The sequence below is a fragment of the Girardinichthys multiradiatus genome, chromosome 19 (assembly GCF_021462225.1).
Source record: "Girardinichthys multiradiatus isolate DD_20200921_A chromosome 19, DD_fGirMul_XY1, whole genome shotgun sequence".
Taxonomy (NCBI): domain Eukaryota; kingdom Metazoa; phylum Chordata; class Actinopteri; order Cyprinodontiformes; family Goodeidae; genus Girardinichthys; species Girardinichthys multiradiatus.
This window is the reverse complement of record NC_061811.1, coordinates 4,554,851-4,570,191: the sequence shown is the minus strand read 5'-3', so window position 1 is coordinate 4,570,191 and position 15,341 is coordinate 4,554,851. Positions and strand designations below refer to the sequence as shown.

The 15,341-nt window shown below is 39.4% G+C and overlaps 1 long non-coding RNA gene across 1 annotated transcript; it reads right to left on the bottom strand.

The window, feature by feature from the left end:
- Nucleotides 1-7,363: 7,363 nt before the first annotated feature.
- LOC124855993 lies at nucleotides 7,364-11,852 on the bottom strand. Its single transcript, XR_007035210.1, has 2 exons — nucleotides 11,567-11,852; nucleotides 7,364-7,731 (listed from the first exon to the last, which is right to left on the bottom strand). It is a non-coding gene; the product is annotated as an uncharacterized LOC124855993 (long non-coding RNA).
- Between the last annotated feature and the right edge of the window lie 3,489 nt (nucleotides 11,853-15,341).

The following is a 15,341-nucleotide window of genomic DNA, read 5'->3' as shown; positions in this document are numbered from 1 at the left end:
AACTAGGTGTGTGGTGTGTTATGTGTGCATATTTGTAAAGCCTGAGTTTGAACATATAGTTACATATAGCGTATGTCTCATTTCATTTTCCTGCACGCTGATGAACATGCAGACCTGGTTTTGGTGGCTTGGCAGGACAGTGTTGAGTGCTGAACTTCTCATTTGGGTCTGCGCTGGTTTATTCTACACCAGAAACGCTGGCTCAGTAGACTGGAATCCTTCAGGGCACCAGGGACATCTGATTCCTAAGCACTGAACTAAATGCTCCTGCATTATTCATGTCTATATCACTTTATTGCTGTGCAAGGTTTTCACTCAAAGTTTCTGCTGCACCATTTACTCTAGCTACCCTGTAGATGTTAACTGGCAAATCTTCTCTAAACTGCTTCTCTCACTTCTTTCTGCTCTCCATTTCATTCACTGATTCTGTCGTCACTGATGGCAGTATACAATATTCTCTGAATAAGTCGTTCCCAAAGCCTTCAGTCTCACATAAAAGACACTTTATGTCTCAGTTGCTAAGTTACATATCAAAAGTTGGCATCTATGCAAAATATGGAAATAAAATGAAGAATGTATGATTAATAAAACATAGAAACTGGCTTTAATGTGAATATCAATGTTGAGCTCACAACTATTTCACTATTACTATTTGTCTAGAGGGTAAATAATACAAGTATAAACTTCACATCGCAAAATTATTTACACCCATGAACGTTTTTACACATTCGACATATTACAGACATAGACTACAAGATTTTATGTGACAAACAGAATTATTTTTTTATGTTTTTGTAAAATGAAATCTGAAAGGGGAACACTAGATTTGAATTCAGTTTTTCACTCTAATACCCCTAAATAAAATATTGTGCAACCACATGCCTTGAAATGTGTGCTAATTAATAGACCATCTGTCTGTAATTTATAGTATAAATCCAGCAATTCTGTGAAGGCCACAAAGGTTTTAAGAAAACATTAATGGACAAACAGCATCATGAAGAGCAAGGAACAAAGCAGATAGGTCATGAATAGGTTTATGAGCAGTTTAAAGCAGGGTTAGGTTATAAAACAGTATCCCAAGTGTTGAACATCTCGCAGACCCTGTTAAATCCATCATTTGAAAATTGAAAGGGGATGGCAGAGCTGCAAACCTATCTAGACAGAGGCTCATTGTAACACTGGAGGAGATGCAGGGATCCACAGCTCGGGAAGGTTTGTCCACAGGCCCCCTATCCTGCACTCCATAAATTTGCCCTCTATTAAAGAGTTGAAACAAAAAGAGCTTGTTGAATGAAAGCCAGAAGAAGTCATATTTTCAACCTGAATATTTGACTTACATTCATAACACTGTGTGGAGATACATTTTCACTGCACATGAATGAGAAACCTTTCAAACGATAAAGCATAGTGCTGTGAAGATGTTTTTCTTCAGTAGGGACATTGGAGTTCGTTCAAGAAAATGGGAAGATGAATATATCCTTAAAAAAACACCTGTTCTGTAAAAGGCAACTGAAGTTCACCTTCCACCAGGACATCGAACCTAAACATACAGCCAGAGCTACAATGGAATGGTTTAGATCAAAGCTGTGTTAGACTGGCCTAGTCAAAATCCAGACTTAATTTAATTTATAAATCAGAATAGAGACACTTCTAAATCAAGAAAGGGATGCAACAGGAATAATATGCTATATAGAAGCATATTATTTTTGTTGCATTTCCCAACAATGCCCTGCAATCAATTGGTCTATTGCATAATATTCAAATAAATGACATTGATATTTGTGCTTGTAACATAAAACATTTTGAAAAGTTCAAAGACGTATGAAGGCATTGCATGTGGCAAGTTGATAAACTACAATCCAAACTTAAATACTGCCTATGTGTTCAACTGCTCTTATTTTTTTAAGACAGAACATCCTGGGTTTTAAAATGCACACATTAACGTATAATTGGGAGCAAGTGTTTTAAGTAAAAATTCAATAAAGTGCAATGTAAATTTTTTCATACTTAGCTTACATATTTCACAATTTTCAAAATATTCAGTGAACTTGGTTGCATTTAAAGTCAAAGATTTTCTATGGCATTTCTTTAAGTAGATGCAAATGGTGGTTATAATTTTATCTTTAAGATCAATACATTCCTGAGTGAAAGGTAAGATGTGGGAACAGATCATACAAAAAAAAAATCAAATAAAATCTGAAGTGTTTGTATTGGCTGCAGAGATGGGCATTTCAGCATGAGGGTCCATGGCTGATTGAATTGCTTTTTGGAGTGAGCTTCAAGTGGCAACTCAAGGAAACTGCAGTCTTTGGTACTTGGACACTGGGGTTATTTGATCCAGATGCTGGTACTTGATTTGATTACATCTTGCCATAGACATCTGTGTATGGCAAGAGCCTTAACGTTACCTGCTGTGATGGTTGAAGTTTCAGTATCATCATTATGACACAAGATTAGATGTAAAAGCTTGGAGCCTGATTTATATCAAGCCCACTCAGGATGGAGCAGTACTCTTGTCCTGGCACCAACCTGCTGAGAACTACAGGCTAGCATGAAAATGGCTTAATACACATAGACCCCACTCAGGAATGCTGAATGTCTTTAGTGCCCTACCCGTAGGAGTCTTGCAGTGTAAGATCATTTCACAGATCGGAAAATCTAGCTAATCTCCTTTCTGTGTCTACTTGGTGCAAAGTAATGAATGTGGAGATTTTCCAGCCCTAGCAACAGATAAACATCCTGGGAAGTAGAGAAACAGCAGCGCTAATTTAACAGCAAGGCTGGTGATGTGGAGCAGCACTGATGATAATATTGTATGACACAATATTTTGATCTGGACTGCTTTAATGCAAGATGATTTTAGCCAAACAAAGAGATAGCGTGTATTTTTGTAAATTACCTATATAAGTCAGGCACGGAGAAAACCTTCACACCTTCTAAGCTGCCTTACTGAAAGCTGCACACTCTATATTTGAGCAACACCTTTGGGCAGTGTCCAGCCCTTATTGCGATGTTGCTGCAGTCTGAGACTTTTTGTGGCAGTTCAGCTTTGATGGAGCAGCCTTTCTATGCCTCTTTTTTTGGCAAATGGTTTTTTGACCATTTGCCTTTATTTGGATCTGATCATGTAAAGAAAAGAAGGAAAAGACAGGGAATGTCTGAGTCTTCTAAGTTGTGGAAAGAATTGCTCAATATAGTTAGTAACCAAATTGCAACCCTTAGCAGATTAAACTGCTATAAACTATATTTTTTATTAACCAATCCGTTTCATAATCTGTCAACACATTTAATCTGAGGGTTGAATTCTTGACCATACATTGAGCAATCTTTATTGTTTATTTAAAGAACAAAATGGAGATTTTTATATAATTACGATAGGATATACTTCGACTTTATTTAGAATAAACACTTAAATTAACACTTCAATTTATGGTTTCAGGAAAAAATCGTTTGGTTTAAATCCTTAGATTTTTCTGAATCAAGGGATTCAACCACTAAAACTGCTGTCACACTGTTTCCTACCATGTCATGTATGTACAGTACACACCAAAAGTTTGGACACTCCTTCTCATTCAAAGAGTTGTCTTTATTTTCATGACTATGAATATTGTAGCTTCACACTGAAGGCATCAAAATTATGAATTAACACATGTGGAATTATATACTGAATAAAAATGTGTGTTCGTTCGTTCGTTCGTCGTCTTCCGCTTATCCAGGACCGGGTAGCGGGGGCCCCCCCGCGACCGGGTAAAAATGTGTGAAACAACTGAAAATATGTCTTATATTCCAGGTTCTTCAAAGTAGCCACCTTTTGCTTTGATTAGTGCTCCGCACACTCTTGGCATTCTGTTGAGCTTCAAGAGATCATCACCTGAAATGGTTTTCACTTCACAGGTGTGCCTTGTCAGGTTTAATAAGTGGGATTTCAAGCCTTATAAATGGGGTTGGGACCATAAGTTGTGTTGTGCAGGAGGTGGATACAGTACACAGCTGATAGTCCTAAAGAATAGACTATCAGAATTTGTATTATGGCAAGAAAAAAGCAGCTAAGTCAAGAAAAATGAGTGGCCATCATTACTTTAAGAAATGAAGGTCAGTCAGTCCGAATAATTGGGAAAACTTTGAAAGTGTCCCCAAGTGCAGTCGCAGGAAAGGGAGACCAAGAGTCACCTCTGCTGCGAACAATAAGTTCATCCGAGTCACCAGCCTCAGAAATCGCAGGTTAACAGCAGCTCAGATTAGAGAACAGGTCAATGCCACACAGAGTTCTAGCAGCAGACACATCTCTAGAACAACTGTTAAGAGGAGACTATGTGAATCAGGCCTTCATGGTAAAATAGCTGCTAGGAAACCAGTGCTGAGGACAGGCAACAAGCAGAAGAGACTTGTTTGGGCTAAAGAACACAAGGAATGGACATTAGACCAGTGGAAATCTGTGCTTTGGTCTGATGAGTCCAAGTTTGAGATCTTTGGTTCCAACCACCGTGTCTTTATGCAGCGCAGAAGAGGTGAACGGGTGGACTCTACATGCTTGGTTTCCACCGTGAAGCATGGAGGAGGAGGTGTGATGGTGTGGGGGTGCTTTGCTGGTGACACAGTTGGGGATTTATTCAAAATTGAAGGCATACTGAACCAGCATGGCTACCACAGCATCTTGCAGTGGCATGCTATTCCATCCAGTTTGCGTTTAGTTGGACCATCATTTATTTTTCAACAGGATAATGACCCCAAACACACCTCCAGGCTGTGTAAGGGCTATTTGACCAAGAAGGAGAGTGATGGGGTGCTGCGCCAGATGACCTGGCCTCCACAGTCACCGGATCTGAACCCAATCGAGATGGTTTGGGGTGAGTTGGACCGCAGAGTGAAGGCAAAAGGGCCAACAAGTGCTAAGCATCTCTGGGAACTCCTTCAAGACTGTTGGAAAACCATTTCAGGTGACTACCTCTTGAAGCTCATCAACAGAATACCAAGAGTGTGTGGAGCAGTAATCAAAGCAAAGGGTGGCTACTTTGAAGAACCTAGAATATAAGACATATATTCAGTTGTTTCAATCTTTTTTATTCAGTATATTATTCAACATGTGTTAATTCATAGTTTTGATGCCTTCAGTGTGAAGCTACAATATTCATAGTCATGAAAATAAAGAAAACTCTTTGAATGAGGTGTGTCCAAATTTTTGGTCTGTACTGTAAGCATTTTGAAAAAACATGTTTCATTGGCAGGAATGTTAGGAAAGGAAGGGGATTTTGATGAACATCAAATCCTTTCAAGTCTTTAAAATAGGTGTGGTTTTTTTTTTTGAAGTGCTTCGGATCTGAATAGTGCCTGTGCATGGGAATCAAGGATGTAGAATTCAGTGTTGTGCTTCTTTAGGATGGGGTTGGATCATTTTGTTGTAACGTCACCATTTTATGTTATTATTTGTATAGGGATCAACTGAGGGGAATTAAATTTTACTGCCCTTTGACTGCTGAGATATTTATTTGCTGAATTAGTCAGAAAGAAGAGGAAGAAATCAGTTTCAATGTCATTTTGTAAGCATCTGGTATGCAAGGAGGGTCAATCTTTGTCAGAGCAGACATGGCTTAGCTTGAAATGAAGTAATATAAAAGTTGGATAATGGCTGCGATATTTGAATAGTATATGCATCAGTGCTGTAGAACTTCCACACATGCATTGCATGTGTGAGCTGTGGCACTCGTCCAAAACATTGTGGCAGCCTGGCTTAGCTGGTGATCAAATGTGTTATTTTGTTACTGTGCCATGTCTTCCCATACCACTGAAATGAAAGGCAGTAATGCAAGAGTGTGAGAAGGTGTGATTGGACTGAGCCAAAGAATTAAATAAACAAACAAATCTAAAGGCAAAAACACTTCATTAATTCCACTCTACACTTAATATTACTAAAAATGGAAAGTTTATGACAGAGGAATTGAAAGTTCAAAATTGCCCAAGGGGAGGCCTACCTTTAAACTATGTACTTTAATTTAAAAAGGAGCATGAATTCAGATTCTCCAACCCACCACTCAACTACCGGGAAAGCCTCAACACAAATTATGTTTGGTTTTAGGAAGGACCCAAATGCAGATCCAGAGGCAGAGGGATGAAGCAATGAGTATTTTAATAATGACCTTAACAGAACTTACTATGTTGATCCGAAGTAAACAGATCATAGAACCAGCATAGGGAAAACAGGCAGGGGTGATGGAGCAATTGAGAACATACAGTAAACGGAAGAATCCAGCAGTGAATGGACAAAAGTCAAGGGCTTAAATACTGAGGTGGGGAAGGAAAGTGACAACAAAAACAGATAAGCCAAACAGAACAAATGAGTTTCAGCTGAGGCAGAGATAGAAGAAGATGCTGAAGGGAAGAGACTGATTAACACGAACAGAGCTGAACAGAAACACAAAGAAACCGAAGGGAGTATCTAACAGAATTCAAACAGGAATAACTAGATGTAAAAGATCACTAGAATAAAATACAAACAAAATTAACTATAAGGAAACACCTAACAATAATGGGCATAGGGATATGAACTAAAGAAGGCAAGAACTGTTATGATTTGGGGTTGTTTGGTTTTTGGTTTCTGGGTTTTTGTTGGTCTTATTAACAGTTCAAGTTTTGAATCATGTTTCTGTTTATTTGCCTGGTCATGCTTTTGTTTTGTCGTCTTGTTCATGTTTTGTCTAGTTTGGTTTTCGGATCTGGTTATGCTTTTGCTTCATGTTTTTCTAGTTTGTGTTCAAGAGTCTCTGTTTTGCTCCAGCCACGTTTTGTTCTGTTAATTAAGTTTATTCGGTTCACCTGCTCCAAGTTAATCTGTCTCCTTACTCCACCTGGTTTTCACTCCATATATACACACACTTGTTCAGTTAGTCATCGCGGAAACATTTTTCTCTGATCATGTCTTCTCAAACCAAGTCTTGTTTTTTTTGATCATGCCATGCCTGTCTTTCCTGCCCATTTGTTTTGTTCCTGCCTCCTGTAGTGAGTGAGTTTTTTGTTATTAAATCCTTTGCACTTACCGTCATGCTGCCTTCTGGTCTGCATTCTGGGGTCCTATATCTTGCAAACCGTAACAAGAACATAACAAATAGCGAGGAAAATGTCTTAATACACAAAGAAGAAAATCAAAACATAAACAGGATTGTCAGTTGTTGGTTCTCAACCAGATTGTTAGATACAAAGAGAAATGCATCTAAAAAGTTAATAGGTGATGTTGGATTACATGTCCAAAGCGTGGAAGAAAAACAATCAAAATCTTGCAGGAACTTCACACAAAATACTCCAATGTAATCTGTCATATTGTTGATGGCCGACTTGACCCACATGCAGAAAAACACGATTAAACAGAGAAGCGTTTCAGAAGCTTTATTTGCGGAACCAGGTACTGGAAACAGAGGCTGCTGAGCGACTGCAAGAGAAAACGAACGCAGGTAAGACACCACAACAGAAACCTTAAAAAGTACTCTACGAGAGAGCTTACGTCAGTTTGAGTTAGGTCCACCAGGGAGAGAGGTTGAGATCCTGGAGGGGCAGCGAGCAACACTGCACCGTCGGAGCAAGGTAGTCCTGAGAGGTACGGAAGAGGGTGGACAGGGTTCGCCTGAAGCTGTGAAGCAAACGTCTGATCCAGCTGCCAGCGGGGAAAAAAGCGAGAATCCAGAGTCCTTAAACTGTTAGAAAGTTCTCCTGAGATCTCTTAACGAACGAGGCTTGGGTAACCTGAGACAAAAAAACAGACTATTAGTCAAAGGAAAAAAACAGAGTCTTCTCAGAGATGCAAACTTCTCAAAACCATGAAATTGGCCAGGTTGAATACCACGAAGAGGCAAAACACTCAGGCGTCAAAGTACTGGCTCGCCTCCCTCTTATAGTCGTCCAACTGATGACAACATGCGAAACACCTGACCACCCTGTTCCTTCAGCTCCTAACGCCCCTTCTGGTGAAAAAGGGTTAGTAGCAGGCAAAATGACCAGGATCTGACACAATCAAAAGCAAATTGTCCCTACAAAATCCAACAGGGTGATCAGTCCTGGCTCTGACCCAGTAAAGCAAAGACTTATAATGGGTTTATTTTACTCCATGGAAGGTAGCACAGCTCTTACATCTTGGCAGCCTGAACTTCTGTGCGAGGAGTCGTCAGGAGGGGCTGATCAAACAATCAGACGTGGACTAGGGGTACTTTGAGATATATGTGAATTTAGACAGCCAATGAAAAAACTGGATTCTGATTTCTTTCTTCTATGACACTCCTCATACCAGAGTGAGCAAAAATGTCTAAAATTTAATGTAGTTAAAATGCTATCTAATTTCTGGGGCTGTTTACACTATTTAACAAAAAGACAGAGACATATCTACGGTTTCACATATTATTCAATATTTACATTTTTGACTAATGATGGAATACTCAAAGCTTCCTGTGTTTCTATATTTGCAAAGAAAAATCATTCAGATGAGAAACATTGACATATACTGACAGGTATTCATATGAAACCTTTTTTTTTTTTTTTGCGGCATAACAACTGTCCAGGTCATGAAAACGATATTTTAAAATATCTTGGTGTCGACCTAAAAGTCTATCAAGCAGATTTGTAACATTGAACTGCAGAAAAAGACAAATAAAGTAGGTCAAAGTTTAAATCTGGTGTGTTTGTGTGCACTGCAGTCCTTCTCAATGTCAACACACTCAGGCATTGTACTGCCCTGATTGTGTTGTTCTTGGAGTCTGAGACTTTTGGTGGCAGTTCAGCTTTGGTAGAGCAGCCTGTGTGCAGCTTAAGTTCTTCAACCATTTGCTTTCATTTGGATCTGAGCCTGAAAAGACAAGAAGAGAGATCCCACTGGGAGTGTTTCGGAGTCTTCTAAGTTGCGTAAGGAATCACTGAACATGCCTGGCAACATAATTGGACACTTAGCAGACTGTGGAACCACCGTCCACATTGTGTTTCAGATAAACCATTGACACCATATGACAGCAGGGCCTTTAAAATGTCAAAGCAAAAACCCCACACAATGCTTGGGCCACCTTCTGAGAAGCACAGTGTGTGAACTATAAAAATTACCACAGATAAATTTAATGAACAAGACTCCCCTTTTAAACAGAGCTACATCAAAAGCTGCTCACTGTCTTTGGTGGGTGTGAAGACCACAGCTCACATTGTCTGCATCAAGGCCTTTGTGGTCTCTGTGTGCAACAATAGATGGTGAGAAAATAAAAAGGACAGCTTTTCTAAAATGTCAGACGGTTGGGGTCCTGCAGAAATATCTCGCTTCTCCCTCTCTCTGTCTATCTTGATCGATAAAGCTACCTTTGACAATGCTCCATGTTGTCACCATGACATTTGGTCACCCTTCCTTTTTGCCTCAACTGACTCACAGATGAATAGAAATATAACAATGGCTTTTAATATGGGATCAATAGCTGTACTTCAATGATATGTTCACTCGAATAATGAATACTGATGGATGAAAACAAATAACTGCATAGGGAATTTGTGTTTAAGGCAGAGTATCTGTAATAGGCATGCCTATGATGTTTCATTAGGGCCGTTCTGCCTGTCTGTGTGTTTTCTCTCCATCCATACAATCAAGAAAGGAATATGGGCATGATTTAATCAAGCCAATGGCAGTAACAGCAACCCTCCCTCCTAGGTATTTAGGAAGAGTGCTGAATATGGTTTTGCTTTTATGTGATCTCATACCCATGAATATAATGTCCATTCTTTGCATTTCATTCAGCAGCTAAAGACTTTTAGTGCAATACATACATATAATAAATACCAAAAATTGATTGATCTTTACCACGTGTCCGTGTCTGGATATTGAGTTACACATTTGCAGTAAAAGCGCTTGATGTTTATACAGCATTGGTGGATTTGTGATGGGAATGTACATGTGTGGGTAATCTGTATTTCTGTACGGTCTGTGTGCATGATTTGTTTACTGTAGATGTTGACGGCACTGGATCAGCGTGTTTATTCTATGTGTATGTGTATGCAAGCATGCCAGTATATACAGTATATTGCAGAAGTATTTGCAAATGCTTTTTCACATTTTGTCACTTTAAGATAACAAACTTCAGGTTCTTAACTTATGTCAAGTGGGGGGAAAGTAATACAAAGTTTACAGACTTTTTTTTACAAATGTAACTCCAAAAGATGTTGCATGCATTTGTTTTCAAACCCTTTACTCAGAGACCCCTTAATAACAGATTTAGCAACCAACTGCTTTCAGACGTCACGTCATTAGACTCCACCTATGGCTAATTGAATCTCAGTATAAATGTAGCTGTTCAGTGAAGACATTAGATGTCTGTTTTAAACATGTCATTTTCTAAATTGGAAAAACAAATGCTCAAGGTGAGCATTTACCAAACAACCCTGCAGAGATCCAGAGCTTTAGTGGGAGAACCCATGAACAGGGCAACTATTAAGCCTGGCACATACTGGGATTTCAAAAATCTTACAGGACTTAAACATGTCATATTGTGCAAGCTCACCATTATTAAATCTTGACAGTGACTCCTGTACCATTGTAATGTGGAGGACACCCAACTGTGTGACTAGTTGCTGCTGCAGCATTGCATCAGAAAACTCAAGCACACAAATCATAACAATGACTGGTCAGCAATGCTCTTAACATAAAAGTCAAACACTGAAGACAGGGAGAGGTTAACAAAGAAACGAGCTTCACCTTTCAGATGTGCAAAGCTGGGAAGAACAGATCCCAAAAACGTGCAGCTATATTTGCAATGAAAAATAATTCCACAAAATATTGACTTAATTCTCATGCACGGTGTGTTGAAGTGAGCATCAAAAACATGAAGGTTCTAGAGTCCTGAAGATGGACACCTCTGGTCTCTACTCATTTATTCCTTCTCAGAGTGATGGGGGAGGGGGCTTGTGCTTATCCCCAGTGGTTATTAGGCGAGAGGCAGGGTGCACTCTGGACAGGTTTCAGTCCATCACAGAATAACACAAAGACCCACAGGAGAGATGACCATGCATGCTTGGTCCATTTAGACAAACAAATTGACTTTACATGCATGTTTTTGGACTGTGGGAGGAAGACAGAGTACCCAAAGACAACCCACACATCCACAGGCAGAACAAGCAAACTCAAATGCTGGAACACCCCAGTCCAGGATCTGAACCCAAACCTTCTTGCTGCCTGGCAGCAGTGCTACCAACAGCACCTTGTGTTGGTCAGTCACAAAAATTCCAAAGAAATACATACGTGGAAATATTCAAGTAAGTGGTATACCTTTATAAGACACTGTGATGTGTATGCTGGCCTTTGTTTATACAGTCTATGCTGTATGAAGGAACTTTTATTGCATGAATTTACATACTTTTGAGTGTTAATGGAAAACATGCTGTGTTTTCTTCATATTCTTTGATAGTCACCGATAAGTAGTAGTGTTGGTGTCTGTGTCCTTGCGTGACTGACGTCTTCAGCGCTCACTGTTTAAACATCTCCCCACATGTTTCCTTTTTGATCAGTCTGCCATTCTTACCGATTTTCCAAACCACTGATGCTTGTCAAAGAATTAATTACCTGGATCGTTGCTCTGCTGACTCCGGCACCAGCTGTCGGGGTTCACCACCGAGACCTCGGTACTCTCCCAGCATTTCTAGCTAATCACCCACGATCCATTTCAAAGTCAACCTGACTGGCCAACCATCCAGAGAATAGTGTCGAATCTGACTGCTTCCTGACTTTAACCATTTCATATTTACATACAGTAGACGGCTGCAGCATCCTGCAGTTTGGAGTCAGGATCAGCCACGGTCCTAATGGCAGTTGCCTCCTAGAGTTTATTAGCTAATAAAAAATCTGAAGCAATTCTCCAAGCCTGCATCCTCACTGGGTTATTTTCTGGAGTGTAACAGAGCATGTGTAAACCATCCTCACTGTAGGAGGATGATTTACTTGAAATAATCCCTGATCATAAGAATCTGATTCTCCCTCCACACTCTTAGCAGGAGACACTTGTTCTTGCATAAGGCAGACTTGTGGATTCCACACAACATATTCAGGCTGGCTATGCCTTCAGGGAGTATCAAGCCATGTGTCTTGCTGTGAGGCTAGCATATGCGAAGGGGCTATTAATATATCCCCTGCATGCATGTTAGTTGGTCTACAGGTTCCTCTGTCTCTCTGCCTGCTGCTGTGTTTGTGGGGTTGCAGCAGCATGACGTCAACCAGACTCTGAGCACTCGCTGACCTCTGTCACAAGGAGAGGAGTGTGGTTTGCTTCAGACAGTCTTAACAGTGCACAATATAGGAAGAGAATAGACACGGGAGTTTGGCTGCAAAGGGAGGCTTGCTACAACAGGCTGCTGTACAGCTTGAGGTGGATGATCTCAAATAGTGAAGCTAAACTAACTCAGAAAAGTTCTGGAAAAAAAAAACAACAACGAAAAAAACCGACAAATCTTCAAATAAGTAGGAAATACAACTTGGATGGAAATCTGTTAAATCCAAACCTCTGTCTGAAATACACACAAAGCAACCCTCAGATACCTACATCCACCCAGTACAGACTTTACGTATAAGGCACTCTGATGTGTAAATAAAATACACCACATGTTTCATTGTGGTAAAATTAACTGGTGATACAAAAAAACAAGCTTTAGAGAGAGTTTAAACCTACTGCCCAGAAATTAATGTTAAATTAATCAACTCAAATCAACCCACCTTCTGCGTTCTATGTATTTTGTTCAGAGATACCCCAGAGGCCCTAGTTTACAGAATGTAGTATTACTAAGTATGGATGGTACACTTAAAGTATGTTTCTATGTTTTAATTCAATTTTTTTTGTTCAGTGGTATTTACTTGATTCCAGCTTCACCCTGCAGTCCAATAAAAAGACGGTTAGGCTCATTGGCCTCTCTAAATTGCTGAGTTAGCCTGCATGGCTGTCTGTCATTCATTCATGGATGGATGGATGGATGGATGGATGGATGGATGGATGGATTTGCTGCAGCAATCCCCAAATTCTGCAACAGATGTACCATTTGCAAGCAGATTGTAAAGAAAACCAGATCGGACTTCTAGGCCAGATTTGAACATCAGATATCAGCTATAAATCCTACTGTGACCTGCAAAATAGCCACATCATCTGCCACAACCACCAAGAAAGATCACCATGCAGGCAGACTAGTTCTAAAAGGACAGGGTCCCAACATGCCTCCACCTCAAACATGATCCAGTGTACATTATTTATGAAAACATAAAAAGTGAAGTGAGTTGCAATAAGGTAATGAGCGAACATTTAGAAAGCGGCACCCGAATCAGTTATGTGGAAGTCATAAATTTCGACCCTCTACTCTGTAGAATGCCTAATGTAAATGATAATAAACTTGTTTGTATGACAGCTGAATGGGATTGTCACATAACTAGTTGAGGTGATAGCAGGAGAAGGCAATGCTTATGAGTGGGAAATGTGCAGAAAGCAGCCTGATGTTAAACTCCAAATAGAAATGTAGACTTGGACCAGTTTAGGTTCTGAAGACAATCATTCCCATCACTGTCTGCATCTGCCTTAGCATCTATGTTAGCATCCATCATGGCTTATGGATCCTGATTTTTATAGACTGAACTGCTTACAGAAAGAAACTCCCTGTGTGATCTGTCAGAAATCCCTCCTCAGTATACTAGTAACTAAACCCAAGAAATCACCCTGAAACACACATTTGTGTCAATCCTGGTTATTTAATACTACTCTTCATCTATTGCAGTCCTCACAACCCTCTGCTTCAGAAATTCATTTTTTTCTGCTTAGTTTTCTTTACAACAGCGGTTGAAAATGTATATCAGTGTACATATGTATGCTTGCATGTGTATAAACCTGTGTGTAATCATCATCTTGTTTCTATTTCCATTGCACACCTTGAGCAAAATAAGAAAGTTCTGGCAGGTTTTCATTCAGATAACACTCTTTTGTTTGTTTTAACCCATTTAATCCCTCTTGCTTTTTAAAGGCTGTTTAAAGGTTTTATTGTCTTAAGGCCGTGTTTGACCTTAAAAGCAAACAAGTTCTGTCAAGCTTTCATCTTTTAGACTTTAGAGATAATAGCTTCTAATTCTGAATTCAACATCTCTTTTCATTAGTCTGTTACATTCCAAAGGAGACACAAATCTTCAGCACAAGGTCATTGGGCTTGTTTTTCACTCATCCTATTTTCACAGAGAGATCATATGTAAAGAAACTGCACCATTTAGCTCATAAAAGTCCTCGGTTTGTTACAGTATTTAACCTGAATAATACATTTTGTTATATTTACATTTGGTTGCCTCAGCAACCTGCATTATTATCCGTACATTTGGGCAAAGACATTGTATTCCACATCCAACAAATTCATGCATCAGGGATGATGGAGGACATCCACTGAGCCTCGAGCCAAATAAAAAGCTCTGCAGCTAAATGTTTATTTTTGTTGCTACAACAGTTTAGCCTACATTTTGTGTGACATTTGTGACTCATTCATTTGTACCTTTTAAATCTTAGTGTTTCTGACATTTTATGTTATGAAGTCCTAAATTTGTTTTCTTACAATTCAAATATTTTGTCTTTTAATAGTTTTGCTTGGTTAAGTGGACACAAATCCACCAGATTTGACCCTTCATCTGCAAGAATTGCTTTCCTCCAAGGTTCTTTAAAGTCCTTGGTGGACTTTAGGTACCTCTCCAACATGTGAGGTCTGGGAATATTCAAAATTGGAAATATCTTAAGATCTCAAAGTGGTAAGTTTGAAAGCCTTTCATTATGTCAACGTGCTCTTATATTTTCATACATATTTTATAAATTCAGAGATTTATCTAATCTGATCCAAGTTATTACCAGTAACAGTTCCCTAACCTGTAGTGGAAAGATGTCATATCACTCTAAGCTTGTTGAAAATGAAAGAATCGGAGCGGTGGAGTTTAAGCAGTAGTCAGACAAATGCCTGTTTTAGCTGGTTTTAGAGAGTTAAAACTCCTCTGACCGAAATCTTTATCAGTGGGATGCAACACTATGTTAGCTGACAATAACAGTCTACAATTTAACAGGAGATGGTTGCTAAGTTTGTTGCCCTGTTTTTTTTCAGCTGAATAGTTTGTGTTCCCATGAGGAGTTAAAAGCTGTATTACTTTGCCAATTAATCTGCGACCATCACTCAGCTGTAGCTCACCCAAACACGGAGGAACAGCTTGCATTTTGCATCAGACAATCAGTTGGACGTCAGCATTAAAGATGGACGTCTTCTGTGCTTACTATGTTTTGTAATTGTTTGAAAATTATGTCAGGTGTGTAGCGATTAGCTGATGATGCAGGAGCAGCAGAGGT